We start from the raw sequence: 22,006 nt of genomic DNA on the forward strand, positions 1-22,006 counted from the left end.
GCTCTCTGTCTGCATGTCTAAGAAGTGATAACCATTGCAAGTCCCTGCATGGCTGTGTATCAGTGTATGCAGTTGTACACGCGTCCCTTGGTGATCCAGTCGTTGCGCCAGGGAGCTCAGTGAGGCTGTCAAGGCATCCTTCTGCTTCGTGGCAAAGTTCCCAGGTCAACTGTAGGTCATCGCCGCTTGTCATTGCTGTTATGCAGACTGGTATGTGTGCATATACATGTTTGCGTGTGTGTGGTAGCTTCAACCACAGGAACCAACCCAGCTGAACTGTTTCCAATCCAAAAACCACCAATCAGGAAATACGACAGATGCAGTCAGGAGAGTCGACCTAAGCCAGACCTTTTATGTGAACAAGCAGGTTTATTTTCAGCCAGCAGAAAAACCTGCACAAAGACTAAACATAACACTGGGCTGCAGAATCAGCACTTCTCCGTAGCCTGAGAGAAAATGGAACATAGAGGTTTAAATTGCTTAAGCTGAATCGCTGCGGCAAACACACATGGCATGATGTAGTATTATGCCCAAGACATTGAACACGGCAGGCAGCATTAACGACAACATTTCCTTTAATAGCTTGATATAAATATTAATCATGCTTCTAAGGATGTTTTTCAATAATGAATCAGAGCTTTTTCAATCATAAGACTGTTGGTGTCACTGAAAAAGACGGCAGTTGCATAGTGGAAGTTTGCACATTTCACCACCTGCTGTTTACCGACATCGGAAATGCTGTTTCAGTGAGTCATAAATTACAGCACGATGACTCATGATTCAAATATTCTTCTGACGTGAAATATAGCGGAAAGGGAGCTGAGTCTTGACAGTTAACAGGCAATTATAACTATAGTCCACTTTAGAGGATTTAGTAAAATCACAAAAAAAAAGATTTCTGTTAAGATTTGTTAAAATAAAAAAATACAAATAAATTAAAATAAATAAATAAATAAATAAATCTGGAATCTTGTGATAAGCATGTGAAATGTAGACATTCCTAAAATAGATTAAAATCTGGGTTAGAATGCAAATCAAATGTTTGGCCACTTGCTGTCGATTGAAGATGACATCAATGTTGCTCAGGGCTCAGTCAACAACCAATCACAGCTCACCTGTTTTCTGAAGCTGAGCTGTGATTGGTTGTTAGCAAATGTGATGTCATTTTTACTCGACAGCAAGTGGCAAAATGGCCGCGCCCTGAGATGGATGAAACATGGCTGGATTTGCTTCATAACTCTTATTCCACAAATGTAATATTAATCGGAATGTCATATTTAGACTAGTCCTGTCACATATAACATTTTATTGTCAATAAATGTTTGAAGTTCACCAGTACAAAGGTATAGATATTTGTATTCACGGGCCAATAATTCATTTGTATTATTTGTGCATAGCATCTTTGTTTTTTGCATTTTACAGCAGCTAGAAATGGTCTTGAAAACAGACAGCCAATCAGAACCAGGTCTATAGTGTGTGGGGTTAGCAGGAGAAGCAGGGGAGTGTTAGGCCGGCCAGATGGATTAGCAGCAGGTGTCAGGATGAGGTGGGATCGTGTTGCCCTTCATCACCGCTCCATAGTGATGCTCCTTGACAACACAGGTAAAGGATGTGTTTTGTCCCCATTAGCACGTCTTCGGTTCAAAGCCTCCTCCACCTCACACATGCACGCATCCAGCAAATGAGACACATTGAACATCCCCTCGGACCAGGAAGTGTCAATTTGCGCTTGTTTTAAATAATTTACCTCATAAATGTGATGTGTGATGATGAACAGCAAAGAAAGCAGGGCTACTTATAACAATTTCTTCCGTTTTACACAAATGAATGAGAACGTGTTTTGGGGTCGATATGTTAATGAAATGGGTAAAACAAAAATTAGTAGGTAGTAAAACATCTTTTATGGTTTATTGACTGGACTGAAAATGATTTGTGAAAATAAGAAATAATTGTCTCCTTTCACTACCAGCCTTTTTTCCCCTGCATTTGCACTTTCACTTAATGGATGTTCCAGTGTTTGTATTTGTAGCTCATATGATATTCATTAGCAATCGCTGAACCAAAGCATTAGTTTCAAATGAACGGGCAATGTATTCAATATTAAGTGACACCTAGCATCATTAATGGAAAATTACCATTCTAATTGAAGAATGACTCCCCGTAATGAAATTATGGGTTGAAATTCTAAAGAGATTTTGTGGTAATAACCTTTAACGTAAAAGATCATTTGAATTCTCGAATTGGAGTGATGGTGACTTCGCTACATTGGGTCCTTCTGACATGTTCTACGATTGACCATATCTCATGTTTAGCAAAGTTTTTAATTGAATTTGTTTGTGTGGGCGGATACTGATAAGAAATTACAAGTAAGCACTGATTAATGACAGTGATCGCCACACTGACTCAGGCACTCTTTTCTGGTCTTGACTCCTATGAGTATTGGACACCTTCATCCCATCAATAAATTGATCAATTTTCTCTCTCAAAATAGGATGAATATAACCCCATATTTCCTCCCTCCCTCAGTAATGAATTAGTTTGAAATATATTAAATGCATTTTGCAAAATTAAAAAACAAATGTTTTGTACCTGTTGGAAGCAGGCAATCAGAGAAAATTAAGGTACACTGACAGAATTGAGTGACATCCGTTTCAACGTTTATAATTACATTGTTCACTTCACCCTGCTTATTTACATTTCACTATTCACAAATTCATCAATCAATCTTTGCTTTTTTTTTTTCTCTCTCTCTCTTTCTTAAATACCCTAAGATGCCACAGGGAAGTTTGCAATAATTTTTCAAGGAATGCCACATGTTCATGTACACTACACTTATTTTTCCCAATTAAAAAGTATATTTGTCAAATATTTTAATGGTTATGTATGAACTCTTTTAAGGTTGCTGAATGTATTTGATTTGTGGATTGTTGTTCTTGCGTTGATACATATTCTAAAATGGTATTTTTAGTAGGGGTAGGCGAATACCGACACCCGGTATAGGTTTTGGGCTGATACCAGGCCTTATTTCAAGGTATCATTACTCGCAATGGCGGCCGATATCAATTTTGACTGATCTCTTGTGCCCACTTTATGAAGTGTAGAAAAATGCCATTAATTTTGACCAATTTTAAGGAAAAAAGATTCAGTACTTGGTGTCGCTGTCAGTGACTACTCAAGAGTTAAGTACTCGTACAGGTATCTGAGAAAAAAAAATGGTATTGAATGTCCCTAATTTAAAGCTACATTTGGTTTGATTCTCTATGCTAAAATGCGATTCCCCCTTACACCATCTAATATAGTTGAAACATGACATCCAAATTTGATGATCATTTTGAGATTTGCCATGAAAAGGGTCTTTTCGAGTGCTCGTTGATTTCTGCTTCCGGCTTGAATTTCAAGTTGAGTTCATTTACTCCTCCACAAATTACAATAACTACTGATGAGTATTGTGTGTGATTACTGCTGCTTACTGGTCAAATCTGACAGTATAATGTTGTAGTTGAAAGTAAGACAACCATGTCAAATCAAAAACTGAAGTTCAAGTGACTAAAAGTAGATCTAAACTTAAAGCTTTTTAACATTTGTTAAGGAAATAAGAGAAACTGCAGAGCTTTCTTGACACCAACAAGGTCTGACCAGGATTAATGACTGCAAACTATGTCTGGATGTATAATTTCATCAAAAAGGTTTCCTCTAGCGGCAGGGACACACACGTCATGAGGATATTATTGGATGCCTGTTGCCTTGACGAAAGCCACCTGGGCTTTCACAGCGATGATTTTGTGGGCGGTCTGGAGGCTTGCATGCACAGGCATTACGCCACTCGGTGACAGGTGAATAGCGGGAGGAAGGATGCTATTTGGGTTCTTAATATAGCACATAAATAACAGCTATTTTGTGAGTTTTTAGACTGGGGGGCATATTCACTAAGAATGCGGTAATAGTGTGAAATATTGCACCACAACTGCACCCGCAGTCTGCGCCCAGTTACCCACCTATTCACTAAGGATATTGCTCTAATCATATACGGGCGCAAACACGCCCACAAAACTGACAGTTTGGAGCAAATTGGCACCTGATTTACCACACATGGGAATGGATTTGCACCAACAACATGGTTGTTATATACAATTGCGAGAAAGATGGCATTATCAGAAAGTGAGGTTGGACCGAGAGTAAGCGTTTATAAGCTGTACAGAACAAAGAGGACAACGACGTCATTCATTCATAAAGTACAAATTATTGGTGCGATTGTTTTTTGAAAATATATTTTCAGAGGTTGCCGTGGGCGTACAGTATGGATGTGGCACGTAAAAATGATCGTAAAATGTCTCCCCGCCATTGCCGATCAGCCCAGGTTACGTTATGTGTCCTAAACTAACACGGAAATATTTCCACCTCTCTCTCCCCCTCTCCCTCTCTGAGTGATCTGCCGTGCATGTTGGGCTGCAAATGGCACACACTGCTGTCATGATCCCCGGGATCGAGGTTGCGTCAGGTTAATACATGCTTTCCATAAACGTTATTTGCAAACGAGGTGTGGCTATTTGCGCTGGCGTTAGTGAATTAGACGCTGTATATCAATGAGTCTCATTTGCATTGGGGTGGGCATATTTTGCGTCAAATTTATGCAAATAACACCGGCGCACAGTGGCGCAATCTGGTTGGCAGAGCACGACCAATTTCCCATTCTGCACGTGTTTAGTGAATTAGGCACTCCCAGATTGCTCCATTTTTGCCGGTTAGCGCGGTGCAAAGGCGACGCAAACCTTTATGAATAGGCCCGTGGATCTTTTAATTCAAACCCTTGACAAAGCGAGCATCAAGATGAACAGTAGTTTGCACTTAGTGAATGTTTATTAATTCAAACATACTCTTTAACAAGTGGCTTTAATCATATCCCAAAAAGCAAATTTAGTATAACTGTTTATGACTTTTTTTTTTTTTTTTTTTTTTTTTTTTAATTGTGTCCCTGTCCAAATTCTTTATACTTTGAAAAAAAAATTATATTTACCAAGACCCACAAATGTTGCAAACATTAATTTTATCCTTTGGAAACAATTCATTGGCTCACTCTGTGCATGTTTAGCAACAGCTGAGAAATACCACAGAAATGTTGTTGATTACAAAATCAGCAATAATTCATTTTTAGAGTCTTATTTTGAAAACAGAAAAACATGTCATGATATTGTGCATTACTAAATCATTTAGTTCCCCAAACCACATTTTCAAAACACAATACAAAATGGAGTTCTACGTGCATAGCATTTTCGTGACTTTTTAAGTTATCTGAAAGCACTTCACATAATAAGCAAGTTTAAAAGCACCCTTCTCATATATTAACACACATTGCCCTCTATTTTTGTGGCTGGCATGAATCCTGTGTGATGTGTGGCAAAACTTGATGACCCGATGTTGGTAATTTCGCAGGCCTGTTGTTGCCTCCCTTGAAATGTGGCATGCTAGTTGCACACTGGAGTCTTCACATGGCTGAAACATTTACACCAAACCTGTTCGTGTGAACTAAGATTATTTTTAAAAATGTATTACATTGATTCACAGGGTTTTCTCCCCGCTGTTCACATATTAAGGAATGAAATATTTTGAGTTAGACCAGCTGTCTACCTTGCACCGGTGTTAGATGCGGTCTGAGGAATTTTCACTCTGTCAAGAGCATCGTAAAATTGGCAAACACAGGCAGCGAGCCTTGCGTAGATAGAAAAATCAGGATCTGCTGACATTTTTGCTATGTTGCAAATGCGTTGTTTATGGTCATGGAGCCCGTTGTCGCAAAAAAAAAAAAAAAAAAAAAGTGAACTTCGCTTGAGCCAGACTTTAGCACAGCTTTTACTGTTTAGTGTGCACTCTCTGCTTCCATGAACAAGCAATAACAACAAATAATCCACACAATTGACTGGGTAAATAAAAAGGGAATGGTACAATATACAGGAACAAGCTAAACATCAAGGCTAAGGCGCGGTATTTAGAGAGAATATGGAACCACTCAAGTATTCAACTCATATCAACATATTCAACCAATGCCATCAACCAACACTTGGCAATATTACTCGCTCTTAAGAACTGTCAGAGTAATTTTTGTTGTTGTTGTTGTTGTTTTTAAGGCTTTTTGAATGCAGAAACTGTCGCTTTTATCTTGTTTAGGAATGGAACTTTTCTGCTGTTTGTTGCAAATTTTAACCAGGACTAGATTGCATGCATGCTTGACACATAGCAGAGCGCCCACACCACGGATAATCATTTGCACACAGTAGAATGGCATGACATAATCTTTTTTTTGTTTTTATTAATTTGGTGTTTTGCAAAAGTGATCACATCATGTTTTTAATAAAATCTGTCAGTTGTGTTTTTCTGTTTGACATCATCATTGGAAAGCTTTTTTTATTCTCAGTTGCATTTTGGCAATAGCTTGTAGGGAAAATGTGATAATGCAATGTGATGACTTCATTATTCTTCATGAACAATTAATACCTTTAAATGTCAAATTTTCCCACTTGCTGTCGACTGAAGATGATCACCTGTGCTGAGGAAATATGTACCAACCAATTAAAAAACAAAACAAAAAAAACTAAATTTTTACTGCTGAAAATGGCTCAATGAGTCAAGTATCCCTTTTAAAGTACCATATGACTTCTACTCACTAACAGCACCATTCTCATTTGCATGCCATTTTATTCTTGCTCCCCGAGTGGTTATTAGAAGAACAATAATAGCTATTTTTAGCCTAATGAGAATATTCATGCCCCTCTCTAGTGAATTTGAGGGGAACGTTAATATAGGAAAGGAGGTGAAGGCTATTCATGTCCCACTCAGCTGAGCTTCTCTCTGATGACTTACACTTGTATGGGATGAGAGGAACAGACAGTAGAAGACAAAAAAAAAAAAAAGTATTAATTTTTACATATCCCTAACGTGTTAAATATAATACATCAAAAGATGTATGTTAATCTCACAGATGCTAACACTATTTTAAATCGCTTTGTGTGCAATGAATGAGAAAAGTTAGGTCATTTTGTTTCGCTTAGAAGGCATTCAAGTAGATGTAGGACAGTAAAATGTCAAATGCACATTTTCATCTTCACTCATCTTCTCGCATTGTAATAATTTGGTGAGTTGTAGAGAAGAGGCTTCTTTACACCACCCCATACGCCATAAAAAAAAAAAAAAGTCAAACACACACATATACATATATATATTCATTCATTTTTAAAAAGCCATTCAATTTCTACTCACCAATTGCTCCTATCAAAAACATTGTGTTTGTGTTCCAATGGCAACAGATGTGTGGTTGTGGTTTTCAAAGAGCAGGTGATCCCCCTGGGTGCTTCCTTGTCTTAAAGTCTGCAGATGAAACAGCATCAGTGGCCTTCAAGCTGATACTGTCATGCCTTGTATACATTGTAAAGGGCACTTGCATGCTGACAAAACACAAACGATTTCACAATATACATGAACTCATGGTATTATCAAACAATGGCTCGAAGATAGCTGCTATGTCATACATACTGATCTGGTTCAAGATTAGTCGAGCTCGGAATTGTAATAACTAAATGACACTGACAATATGTAATATTTATTACTTAAAAATAACCCCTGAACTGAAAGTCTGAAACTAGAGGACTAAACTGTTTACAACAACAAAACCATAAATAATTCCCAGGAGTCTGTCAGCTGGAAGATAAATGCAAGTGACCTCTGCGTGGTTTCCACTACCTAAAAGTAAATTGCTTTTCTTTTCTTAATCTTTTTTCTCACCTTGAATGATAACCCATGGTAACCCATGTGTTTTACATTAAAAAACATAAACAAAAAGAGTTGTGATAGTCCTCTGCAACACGTTTTACTTTTTAACTTTACTTTGTTTATAACCACAGAGGGAGTTGTGACGACACAGAGAGATTGAAGCAGTCAGATGCTTGATCTTGAGATCACCACAAAAAAATAGCTAGCAATGTCATGGGCAGTAGTACATGGAGTAAGATGCAAAAAAAAGACACGGCACAAAAAGATAAGGTCAAAAATCAACCATGATTGAATCATACAATGAGTCAGACTCAGTGGTGAGAACAAAGAATGCCGGATGACGACAACGGTTGGCATCCAATGCGTTACATTACTGTTACCTGTCCACTACTATTTTTTGTAAGCCCTTCCTAATTCTCTGCTTTTTTATCCAGTCTAAAGCCATTATTGTATACAATTCTACACTGCATATTTAAATTGTCAAAGTGACAAAACAGCTTGAGACAAAGATTAAATGAATGAGGTAATTGGGGATAATGAGGCGCAGGTGAGGAAAGCACAATCAGGAGCAGGTGAGCGCAAGACCGTGAGGAAGGGCTTGACACACACTTGTGACAATCATTGCATTCATATGATATATTTTCCCTCACAGAATAATGAAATTAGTATTCAAGTATTTGTTTCACACCAGACTGCTTTATGATCATGTAAGGTGGAGTATCATTTTTATATAATTATTATTTTGTCTATTTTACATAATGATTCATTGTTTTTTCTAGAAAAACTCTACATCTGAAAATACCAACAATGTCTTACTGTGGGCATCGTTTAATAAATATGCATACTGACTAATAATGATGCTTATAATCAGATTTAGCAAAAAAATAATTAGGGAATCAACGGGAAAAATAATTTCATCATTGCATCGGAACCTTTCTACATTTACTCATCCCTGTGCATGCTTTGACTCATCCTCTTCATGGCGAAAGCCATTACGTGGCTTTATTGATCATGCTAATGGGGCAAAACAGCAATGTGTGCAAACAGATGTGGAGGTCAAGCAATGACAATATTGATGCCCGTGTGACAAGGGCAGACTGTGCGTGACTGTTGCCTTTGATGGATTTGTGATACTTCATCTCAAAAGTAAAGTTTTCCTCATACTACGTTGTAGCAGTGATGCTAGACTTTTCATATTACTGCAAATAAATGCCAAATCATGCACTGAGGGAGAAATGCAAAGGCGGCCTATGCAAATGTTGTCTTCATAAATGGAGACAGTGCCGCGGCCCCACATGCCAAATTTGAGACCTTCATTCCTGTAAATGAATGTGACTTTTAATTTGGCGCTCTTTGTTCTTCTGAGAAGGCAGACAGCAGATAATGCGTGATGGCTGAAAGGCGATTGTACCTGTCACTTTCTAGCGTAGAGGTGGGACGCAAGCGAGCATTATCTCCACAGAGTTCAGGAAATGTGAAACAGCAGAAACAAAATGTCAGGGCTGGGAATTGTGAACAGACGGCAGCGCTTGTATGTGGTGGTGGTGGTGTGCATATTTAATATGAGTGGTGGGTGTGAATGTCGGGAGGAGACGATGGATCACAAATCTATCGGCAGATCACTGTATAAGACATGAGATAAGATGGGGAAACAGCCCACATCCGCTGTTGCTTCAATCCACGAGGGAGCTACAAAACTCTAATTAGGATCATAAAACCGACTTTGTCCGCAACAATGACCTCCTTCTGTGATACAGATCTGTCAGCCTTTATGTATTTAACTGTGTGTTAAGACTCTATTAATCTGGGCTGTTTGAGAATTGATTACAGGGAATCGATGTATGAAAAGAGGTTTTGGTTAGGGCTGGTTATTGCCGCCTACCTCACGATACGATACGTATCACGATACAGGGCCACGATACGATACGTATCATGATACGTATCGCGATACAGGGTCACAATATGTGTCGCGATACATGTGTATCCCAATACTTGATCTTCAAGGCGATACGCATCCCGATATATTACATTAATTTACTTGCATTTTATAATAATAGGCTGACTGACAAAAATATTTTTGTTAGCAGCTGTTGTGGCTTCACAGACACACCGGGAAAAATGTATTAATATGCATGAGCTGATATGAGCAAAAATATCAAAGTATTAAAAATACAGCTCTAAAATGTGCTTATTTAAAATATTTGGGGAAATAAAAACAGCATTTTTTTCATGTAACATATTCTATTACATTTTTAAACTAAATATACGAAAATTGGTACATGACACGTGCCATGTTAAGTTTATAAGTAAATAAATGTTGATATTCTTCCTCTGCTTTCATTTTTCTTAGCAAGACACATTGTCCAATCACTGGTGATCTATTTTTGCATTAATTGAAGGCAATTAACTTCAAAGATGCTGCTGGTTTTTATTTTTTAGGTGCAGTGCAAGCTGCAAAGTCAAACATTAACTGCCTATCGATTCTGACGCCTGCGTATCGATACGTGTATTGTAATGAGGCCCACAACGATATATTGCCGTATCAATTTTTTGAGCACACCCTTAGTTTTGGCTACCCACCACCAAATTTAAGGTGCATGCTGTCCGCTGTCCTTAAAAAGACAGCATTGATTATTACAAAAATCCTTTTCACGTTTCTGTCTTGGTCATTTCAACAGTCAACTCTTTAAACGAAATGATCAAATCAATCGTGGTTAAATGAGAAAAATGAAAAATGAGTCTGCATAAAAGCATTCCAGATGCTGGATGGTTTCTTGTCCCATTTCCAGCCAGGACACCCAGTAAACAAATAAAAAATCTCTAACTCATAATTTTGTCAAGCTGTAATCATTTTTTATTACCATTATCCGATGCCAATTTGCCATTAAATTAAACTTCTTACTTCCTTTTAATTAAAAAAGAAATACAAATTGTACAATCACAAAGATTTGCATGCTTACATAATATTAAACAGGTTGAATTATCAACATTAACATTTCCCCAATCTGTTCCCCTGACTTAATTTAAGATCAAAGTCTTAAATCACTTGATTCATTAACATTAATGATGGTTGGTTCCAGACAGGTGATCTCTTCTCACGGTGTGTGCATGTGCACTGTGGGAGAAAACAAAAAACAAAAAAAAACTGTAAAAGTTGTCAGGTCTGAGTCAAGGTAATGGGCCAGATGGGTTAGACAGATGGAGTTGGCAGAGTTAGGAGACTAAACTGCGAGACCTCTGCAGTATTAAAGAAAATAAGGGAGCCTGTGAGACGTAATTGCCTCCTTTGGAGAGAGAAAAAAAAAAAAAAGCCCAGTGAGATTCTGGAAGCCCGACTACAATAAACTGCTAAACTGCAAATGTAATGGATATTTAACAGATTGGCCATGATATTGCTATAAAGAGCAGGGGCACCATAGACTGGAGGGACAAAAAGCAAGCAGATGCAGCGCAACAACAAACGCAGACCACATATGTTGAATTAAGTTAAGGACGCAAACTAAGATTAATGGATGCGAGAATGTGTTTACCAAGGTAAAAATAATGCCTTTACTACAAAGCTCACACAGGCCAATAAAGAGCTGAAAATTAAAGCTGGAAGAAAAGAAAAAAGTGTCTTTAACAATGTTGCGCTGATTGCATTTCGTGATTCAGCTGAGACCGTTGCCATCGTTCAGCGGTGCTTTTTCGAGCTCCTTTGACCTTGTAGTCATTCTGTCAGGTTTGCAGCAGTGCCAAGGCAACTCCCACACAAAATCCAAGTGGAGAGTAAACAATCCTTTAAAGCATAATCACTGCACACTGCGAGCGCCTCGAGAGACGACGATTGTTCGATCTTACACCAGTTCATCGGCAAAGACTTGAACAAGGCCGAGATAAATGCGGCAAACGAAGATAACAAAAGGTGCAGCTGCTGCCAATTGATGGGGAAACATTTCTTGGGGCTGGACTCATAATATGCGTTTGCCACGCTAGGGTAGAGGAGACTGTGTGTGAATTTTTAGATCACTGTATTTCTTTTTTGTGTGTGGAACATGACTAAACAGTAAATTGGATGGTATTTTGTCTACGACAGCATATGCGGATGCAATGCAAATCACGCATTTGCAATTGGGTAATTTTGCAGCGTGTGCCGATCTATCAATACAGTGCAAAAAAAAAAAGGTTCTAAGAGCTGCAAGCCATTTTCGTTAGGCTCCTTTTCAAAAGTGTACTTTGCAATTGAAATCCAATGAATGTTGATTATTTTGGCATTGGTGGTTTCTGATATGTACTTGTTATGTAAGTAGGTCACCTTGTTGCTGTACAAGGTAAAGTCATAGACACTTTTTTTAGTGCTGTCACTATTCTGTCAATTTTTCTATCGATTTTTCGACAAATTGGATTAATTTCAGTTTTGCATCCCCCCCCCCCCCCCCGATTACTGTTTATTAACCAGTGAATGGTGTTTATTTCGTACTTTGTATTTGGAAAGTGACTATATAAAAGGAGGATGATGATGTACTATGTTATCGGGGCGGCCATTGTTTTCCAAAGTAAAAACAGATGTTTGCAAATGTCTGATTTTGATCAAACAGAAGATAATCAGACTTATTTCATGGAGGACTACAGAAATCAGTGAGCAATTACTGTTGATATGCTAAAATTGTACCAAATGTGTACTCGATTAAAATAGTTGTCGATTAATTTGATAATCGATTAATTTTGACAGCTCTGTGCTTTTTCCTCCCTGAACAAATAATTATTTCTTACTAATATTACTATTAAACATAGGGATGCACGATAATTATCGGCAATTATCGACCAATTTGATGTCATACAGATAAAACAGATAATAGAGAAATCTGCCGATAATTATCGGCAATTTGATTTCATACAGATAAACCAGATAACAAAGAAATCCAGCAATAATTATAGACATGCCACGTTGGTCAATCTGTTGTGGTTGTGGTTCATATCAATAAAATTCAGCTTATGGTGCTTTACAAACATTGAAACATTGTGCAAAGTTCATACAATGTTTCAATGTATTTGTTAGACTTATAGTAGGACTCAAAAGTATATTTGTATTCAAGTTAATTTTGCAAACAATTATCGGCTTACTTATCGGTTATCGACATCGGCACTTCTAAATTATTGGTTTATCGGTATCGGTTGAAAATAGCATTATCGTGCATCCCTAATTAAACATAAACATTGTTATTTAAACAGGACCGCAACTGGAAGTCTTGCAGAGGGCGCCATTCAAGCTCAAACCGCCACTTAATACTGGCATGAGAGCAGATGCTTTTTACAGCTGGTTATCCACATCTGCTAAGTTATTGTATATAATCTAAATGACTTTCTGGAGTTGTTTATGCAGCGCTTAACAGAGCAGCTAGTAGACACGTTTTAATTAGCCTCTACTTTCTCTTAAAGATATCAGTAGCTCCACAAATCCTTTTTATGAACAGGCCCTTGATTCAAATCAAATTCATTGCAATTACAGTTGAATGAAATATTGGACATTTGGTTGTGACAAGCTCAGCTGAAAGGTGGAGTTTAAGATGCAGTACTCACAGTTTCCTTTGGCAGCAACCACTTTGTGTGTTACAATAGGACGGAAAGAGGGAGTGGTGCAGGGGAGCGTAGAGAGTCTGAAGGAAAGCCTGACAGCGCAAGGCACCCCTGGGGGACTCCGAGCTATCTTTATTCATACTAATTAGCTTCAAACTAAATTAACTACCTCCCTGTTCACTTGCAGAGGAAGACATTTCTAACCCTCTCTAGTGGAGCGTATACTGTACTAAAATGATGTAAATGTGATGCTGTATGCACATGTGTACAACAATACACTGTGAATACTCACAAAAAAAAAAAATCAAGCTTGAAATGTCACACCTGAAACGTGTTTTACAGGGAAGAGAAGGGGGAAAGAAAGAACAAACGCACACCTACGGGATGCTGCAGAACATGTTGATGGCGCGCGCGCGCGCACACACACCCACACACACACACACACACACACACACAAAAAAGATAAAAACCAAGACAGGGAGCAGTCAAAAGAAAAGAGACACTAAAAATGATGTCCCGGAGGGAAGACGTCATTGGGGGGGTCACGTGTTTAAAACCCTCACCATCTGCTGTCAGGGTATCATTTTCCCAATCTCCTTATCTCTCAAAGTCCTCACGCTTGTTATCTACTAGCAACGCCTTTCATAGAAAATAAAATATTTCATTTGTGTTTTGTTTTTGTTAAAAATATTCAATCTATTCCTATTGGACTAGTATGTGACAACTGCAATGATTGCATTTACTGAAAGATTACCAAACATGGTAGAAACCAGGGCTAGGTGATCAATCAAATTAATTTGATTAATTTGTCGCGTCTTCCTCTGGATTGTTTTCCTTAAATTCTGTTATCTAAATTTAGAGATGGGCGAGTACCGATACCAGGTATCGATATCGGGCCGATACCAGCCTTTTTTCAAGTACTCAAGTACTCGTGACGCAGACGAATACAAGCGACCGATGGCAGAGGGGGAAGACGTTAAGTGAGTCCTCCTTGCCTGTAACTTTCACCAAAACGTCACCGGTTTGGAAATACTTCAAAATTGTGAATCTTAAACTAAAAGAGCATTTTTGTGTTTTATTTTGAGCGTTAAAACTATTGAAGAGTGACTGTGCCGTTTTGTTTTGTTTTTGTTTTTTTGTCAAAATTAAAGGAAATATATTTGTTTAAAAATATCTTGAAGTGATTTTTTTTTATTTGTCAAAATGTACTACTGGTATTGGCAGTTGGTATCGTATCGATGAGTACTGAGGGTCTGAGTATCGGTATTGGTCTGAAAAAAAGTGGTATTGAATATTCCTATCTAAATTTTATTGTGAGTTGTAATTTTGGATAAGTGGCAAGTATGCATTATTGTTGTCTCAACATTTTGCACAGAAATTATTTTGGAATAAATGAACCATTTAGATAAATGTTTGTTTGTCAATTAAAATCATAATCGTCCAGAATGACTTTATATATATATATATATATATATATATAATTTTTTGGGCCACATCACTATAAATATATATACACAATATATCCATAAGAATAAAGTCAGGTGAAAGAGAGTGAAATCAAATCAAGTTTGACATTGGACAGTGACATATTGAAGGCTTGTAATACAGCAACATTCAAGAGCTCTTTTCCAAAACACTATAAATCCTTTTGGCTAATTCTGAGAAAAATGACATTTGGCCCGAACCACAAATTCAATGGACATTTATTCAATCCTTTTGGGAATTTTGTATTCAGCCCTTTGTTCGGTAACAGCAAGTTGTGCAAAAAATATTGAAACCTGAAACAGTTCTGCATTCAAAGGTTGAGAGAAATTCTTATTAATTTCGCCTGTTAAGGTTATACAGCATTTTGGATTCATCTTGAAATGTCATCCAAAAGCTCCATACATGTATCCTTAGCTTTTTGAGACCAGTGTTGAAAATAAATATTGGATTCCCCTGTTTTCTCATCTCTATACTTGAGCTTTGGGGCTCCCCTATAGCAAATATGAAGATTTATCACAGACCGGATCCAAGCAAGCTCTCAGTTTATCTGTCAGAGACAAGCTGTTTTGCTTCTGGCATTTTATGTACCTCGGAGATCCCCTGCCAAGAGGCCTTACAAAAAGCTTTCGGCAAATTTTCATTGACTGCTTATGAAACACTTATTTGAAGTTAAATATTACTAAGTTGAATCCAGTACATATTTTAAAAAAGTCAATCACAGCAAAGTCATTCATAAATACTCCAATCACACGAGGCCGACTGTGCATTCATACGTACGCCCACAGACGTCGGCTTCTGCCAGTCGCCGCAGGTCACAGATGTCTGCGTGTGGCGGGCATGACAGCAAGAATTAATGAGGAACTGGAGGGCTAGCTTTGCCAGTCTGCCTCAGATTTCCTTCCACTCTTCAGCAACCACACCGCCCTTCCCGCCCTTTCACCTCGTCTCTAGGCCAAAGGCACTTTTCCTGCATACGGTCCATATGGCAACCTTTGGTTGACCTTGTGACCTGCTGGCATTAGGAGCAGACTGCTGTTTTTTTTGCTGGTTTTCCAGGATCCATGTAGTGTATACTTTTCTCGACATGTTTGTAGTTACACCTTACAGTAGAAACTATCGTCAGCAGAGAACTTCCACAGTATTTGAATCATATCATTGTTTAAAAAGTATCAGGAACAGGTTGCAAAAGAAATCAAACAAGGTGAAGACAGTCATCATCTTGTGGCAATCTAAATAACTGGGCATCGCTCCAAAAGTGATGAGTGAAGTAGAAGTAAACTGGTGAGAGAGGCTGCCAAGAGACTGATGAATTTCTGGCAAGTAGTAGCTGTTGAGTACCGGTGCTAAAAAAAACTTCCATCTTCAACATACAGTCAGTCTGACGTATGAGTTAGGGTGGCAAGCTCCAACCAAACTCGGCTACATTTAGCAAAAACGTGTTATGGTCCGATGAAACCAAGATTGCATTTTGTCAAGATGAAGGGAATTATAAACAACTTCAAATAGCATTGAGTCTGACACAAATTCTTCAGGCTTCTGCTTGAAAACATTGACAAAAATCTTGAAAAAAAAAAAAGAAAAAAAAAGCCTAATAGAACATCTGGACTTTATTGGGGGTTAATCAGATGCACTTTAAATGGCTGCAAGTGTATGCTGACTCCCATGTAACTTGAGTTTGAATGTGATTGGTTCATTTTGAACACAGCAACATCCCCGCTTATATGAGGGTGCGCACACTTGTGCAATCACATCATCGCAGTTGTTTATTTGTTTACCCCCCGACATGATTTCCTTTGCTTTAAGCCAGCAACAAAACCTATTAGAGGACCTTGATGATTTGACCTTTCACCTGAAAACCTTTTTGTATTAGAAATTCCCACAAATTTAACTTCGCATGAGGTCGTTAACACCTGGAGAGTCATTGAGGTCACATGATCTGTTGACCCACCCGACCCCCTTTTGTAAGTCATTAGGGTCACATGAGTCAAGTGTGGCAGTTAGAGGATGCTGGAAACTGCTTAAGTCTTTCACACCAGGTGTTCTCCATCTTTACACATTGTTTGGGTTCAAATTGACCAGTTTTTGCAATTAACGGCTGTAGAAATACACCAAGTGTCATTCGTTCACCTTGAAATTTGATGAGTTCTCCTAATCTGACCTAACATGAATATATTTAAAAAAAAATAGTGTTTTGTCCAGGTGCTACAAAGTTTGTCTGTTGTCCAATGGTCTGTTGTATTGCTTATAAATATTGCACATGTGGATGACGGTGGCTCCTAATCTCTTGATATTCATACTTTGTTTTAGCCTCACTCATTTAAATACACATTATGATGGATTAACCTTTGGAGAAGATGTTTACAGACTTTTCGGACTCGTGAAGACAAGAAAACTTTGATGCGGTTTTACAACACAAGGTTGCTCGTTTCTGGTGCTGTTTTTTATGCAGAAATCCTTTGGGTCTGTACAAGGATTTTCCACTCCCGTCGGAGTGCAATTAGGTTGTTTGGAGTGATGTGGTGCCAGAGGCCTCAGTATGAGCTACTTCGCGCGGGCCCTTCGAGAAATAACAGAGCTCACCTCTCCATAACTCTTTCGGTTCACTCACCGTGATGCTCGATTTTCACTTTCCTTCACTCTTTTTCCACGTCAAATCATTTCCTTCCCCATTCTCCCTTTCCAGTTCTCTTTGCCTGTTTTGTTGCCTCACTTTGTTTTTGTTGTTCAGAATGGAAAAAAAAATCAGGGTTATAATTAATTATTGATCATAAAACAGAATTTAGAAGGGGAGGGAATAATGTTAAACTTAAGGAAAAGAAATGAGTTGCTTAAGCTGATTTTCTTTCTTTCTTTTTTCTTTTTTTTTTTTTTAACAAGGTGTAAGGAATTATGAGGTTCGAAATAGAAGTTTGTGCTAGCACAAAACAGGCTTCTTCAAGAAAGCAATAAAAAAAAAAAAAAAAAGTCAGAATATGCTTTCTAGAACATCTGAAATGTATTTGGGATAAATCAGAGGCACCATAACTGGCGGCAGTTGTGTGCGGATTCCCATGTTACAATGAGTTTGAATGTATAAGCGGTTCATTTTAATGACATTTATGTTAATTCCGATCACAGTCTCTGTTATACCATAAGTTTTTCTTTTCTTTTTTTAAACTTTACTTTTCTCAAAATGATTTTTGAGAAACAAAAATACATTTGTGTTGGTTGTAGGTCACAATAGGTGGGAAAAGTTTTGAAATTATTTAGGCCTCATTTTTTTTAATACAATGAAAACCTGACATTGGAACAGGACTGTGTAGATTGTTTATATGAATTGGAATATATGAAATTTACACTTATTTTGATACCATTAGATGTATTAAACTGTCTGTGTCAAATAAAACTAAAAGTACATGCAGAGATGGTTACTCTTTATTTCATTTTGTTAAATCCCTCTAGTGGAGTGTGATACTGCACATTTTAGTATCGATCCAATACCAAGGAAAGAAAGGACCAGTATCACCGATATTGATATCGATACTTTTCAAAAATTATGGTATATAATTAATTTTTAAAATAAAGGTAGCTGTGTCATTGAATTGCTTATTCACAATAATTTTTCAACCTTTCATTGTTTTTGTTTTTTTTTTCCCTTTTTTGTTGTCCTTTTTAAACAAAGGACAAAATTAGGACAAGTTTATTGATCTATAGAAAATACTTTGTTTTTTACCCAGAAACATTACAACCATCACAAAATAGTTCTTTTTTACTTTCTTAAACAAAGTGCAAAATTAATCATAGGAAAAGAAATTGAAACAAATGATTATATACTGTTCAGAAACTATAAATACAAAACAATAAATAAAAATGCTGCCTTCATTGCACTTCTTTGGTGGATTTTTTTCAATCAAAATAAGATGTTAAAGATTATCATGCTACAACAAATATAAAACATAAACAACATACAAAACAAATTATTCTTGAAATACTGTATGTGTTCAGGCAATTTACTCCAAAGAAATGCTCAGTCACGTGACGGCACATGATCGAAACACAGGAGTGGAAAGGAGAGCGGGAGCAAGTCTGCATGTGCCTGCAGCAGTGCATAAAAGAGCCAAACTGAAAGTAAATAAATTACTAGATCAATATATTAATACCGATATTGACTTGGTATCGATAATATCGATATTTGGATAGATCCGCCCACCACTATAATCTCCTCTATTCCTTTTCTATATAAGCAAACAGGCAACAACAGTTACATGTCCTTACATGCAGTGTCAAGATATTGTTGTCCCCAATAAAAGGCTTCCTATGAAGAGTCCCTCTCTTTGAAGTCTCAGTTCAAATGAGTGGATGTTGCTTGAAAGTCCATTACGCGTTCAGTACTTTTCTCCAAGCAGACTGAATGCATTGGTAATCATCTTATTCCAAGACAAAAACAATTCTGTGCAAATAGTTCCTAGAACAGAACAGAATCCTTAGAAACAACCTCCACACTCCCATCTAGCTGCTAAAGTTGTTTGTTTGTTGTGTGCTCTAGTGTGCTGAATGCAGCATCTGGAGATTATGACTTAATTACCTGTTGACATTGATTTCTAACCCAGCCACAAGGCAAAGTAAAGAGTGTATTGATTCACACTTCCTCCTCCTTTCTTCCTCCTCTCTGATCAGACGATGTGGAGTGATAGAATAAAGAGTAATGGTCGGATATTAAGAGGAAAAAAAAGGGGGGGGGGCAAGGTAGAAGTGGTATGATTAAGTGGAAATATGGTCATGAAAAGACAGGAAGTGTATTTTCAGATGAAAGCAAATTACTGTAGGCTGACATGTTATTCAACCAGAATTTCCCATGTGTTAGGTAACCGTAACTCGAGATAGAATGTATGCCATGACCATGGAAAAAGAACAATATCATAAAATAGAAACTTTACTAACCGTCACTCTATCATAGTTGATCATTTGTGTCCTGTTCTATTGCAAACTGTAAAACTACATAGGCTACGAACAATAACTTGTTAGATGGTTTTGTTTTGTTTTTTTCCTTCGAATTTAGAATTGTGCAGAATTGTGCATCTTCGGTGTAGTACCACATTGAGCCAGAAAAATGGTGGGCAGCACCAAGGTCTTCTAGGGGAAAAAAAAAATGTAACTAAGAACAAGAAGAAGAGACAGAGAACGGTCCCCAACTGATCTTATTTGTTGCGAATTTCGGCTTGTCTGATCCAAGTAAGCAGCAGAAAAATTCATTATTCCAACACAGCAGAGAAAATATATGCCTATGAGTAATGTTTTATGTCTAATTATGTGTTGCTACTCTGTGTGATAAAGTAGCAGTTGTTTGAAAGGTTATATTGTACCGTGCAGCTATGCTAACTTTGCATTAACGAGTCTATGGTGTTTTGCTTTACATGTTAGCATATAGCTAGCAGACTTTTGTTAGATGAAATTTATGGTTTGACAGAAGATTTTAATATTTAAATAAAACGATTAATTCACTTTGTTTAATTTGTGAGTTATATGTGACAGTTTCACAAAAGACCTTGAAGTGAACATGCGTTGGTATCTTTTTTTTTTTTTTTTGGAGAACTGTGCAATCAAGAGTCTTTTGTTTCGCTCAAAGTGCTGCTGTCTCACATTTTGTCACAGCGAGAGCGTGAGTGAGACACTGAGGAACAGTTTTTAAAATGTTTTAATATATTAAAGTGTGCTTTAATACATTATATGTATTTCAATTATGTGTAGGCTAAATCTATTTGTAAAAATGATTTTTAATTGTCTCTTGAGCGCAGATTGTCAACTTCCGTGTGTGCTGTTTATGGAAAGAGTAGCATACGGGTAATATGGACAGACAAAACACCTTTTCTTTGATATTAAATATATATTCCACCACTTAAATGTGTGGGCATAATAATAAACATCTGTGCTAGTTTCTACAAATGTTTGTGTGTAAAAGTGACTTGGACCCTATGGAGTCAAGTACAGGTGCTCCCCCATTAATGGGGAAACTTATCTCTGTGCAACACACGCTGGCCCTCAGTGACCTTGACCAGCAGCTAATTGGGGTAGCCAGGCCTTTGCTTTTATAAGACTATAGTGTGTATGTGTGTGGGCTTTCGTAAGACTAGTGTGTGTGGGGGTGTGTCTGGGGGGTGGGGGTGCGTGTATGTGTTTGTGCTCCACATGCACTTACGTCCAATGTCAATTACGTTGTGTAACCTGGCTTCGCAGCTCCCAATCGCAAGCGTGAAGCCTCCTCCACATTTCTCTTAACCCGAGTCTGTCGTCTTCAAATTGAGGTTCAAAATGAGCTCCTCCCACCTGCAGTCTGGCTTGACTCGTTTTCTCTGCGTGTCAGCGCTATGCGTTGGTGTCCGGATACATGTTCGATCGAGTGCAGTGTTTTCTGACCTTTATTGAGCCAAGGCACAATTTATTTATTTTTTCTTCCATTTTTACATTAGAAAAATCACATGGCATACCAGCTAACAAAAATGTCACCAAAAGGTTATCAACATATTATTCGTAGTGAACATTATAAATAATATTTGTTTGATCATTTATTACTATTTGTCAACTGTGGGCATGTGAAGCCCTTTAAGACTTTTGTGTGATGCAGGACTATATAAATAAACTTGACTTGACATGATGATCTGGCACTGAAACCTAAATTGCCATGGCACACTCTTTGGGAGTCATTGTGCATGTGTATTTGAAAATATATGTGATTATTTCTTAAGGTATGAATATATTTGAAGCCATGGTTATTAATAAATAAATAAAGTTAGTCTATGCTTGTGTTTAAATATGTTGACGCAGCCAAAGCGAATGGCCTGAAACTGTAGCTAACCTGACATCATGTAGACAGCAGCAGTACATAATGCTGACCCAATGCAAATTCAAATGTCAAAAATAGAAACTACCACAAGCGACATTAGAAATTTGGGCAGATGGGTTAGCGCATTAAAAAAAAAAACAAGTTGAAAAGAACAAAAAGCAGTTGTCAGGTCTTGTTGTGAATAAATAAAGTGAACAAGCTCAAAAGTTATTTGTACCGGTATTTCAAATCAATATTGCTCATTGAAATGAATTGAAATATTAATCTGTCCCATTCTAAAAAAATAACACCTTTTGTTACACATTTTTAATCAAGTAAAATAGCACTATAATGTATCAAAGTATGGCAAAAGAGAATATAACTAAACAAACTGGTTTTATAAGT

This window comes from Festucalex cinctus, chromosome 4, assembly GCF_051991245.1.
Source record: "Festucalex cinctus isolate MCC-2025b chromosome 4, RoL_Fcin_1.0, whole genome shotgun sequence".
NCBI classification, from domain to species: Eukaryota; Metazoa; Chordata; class Actinopteri; order Syngnathiformes; family Syngnathidae; genus Festucalex; species Festucalex cinctus.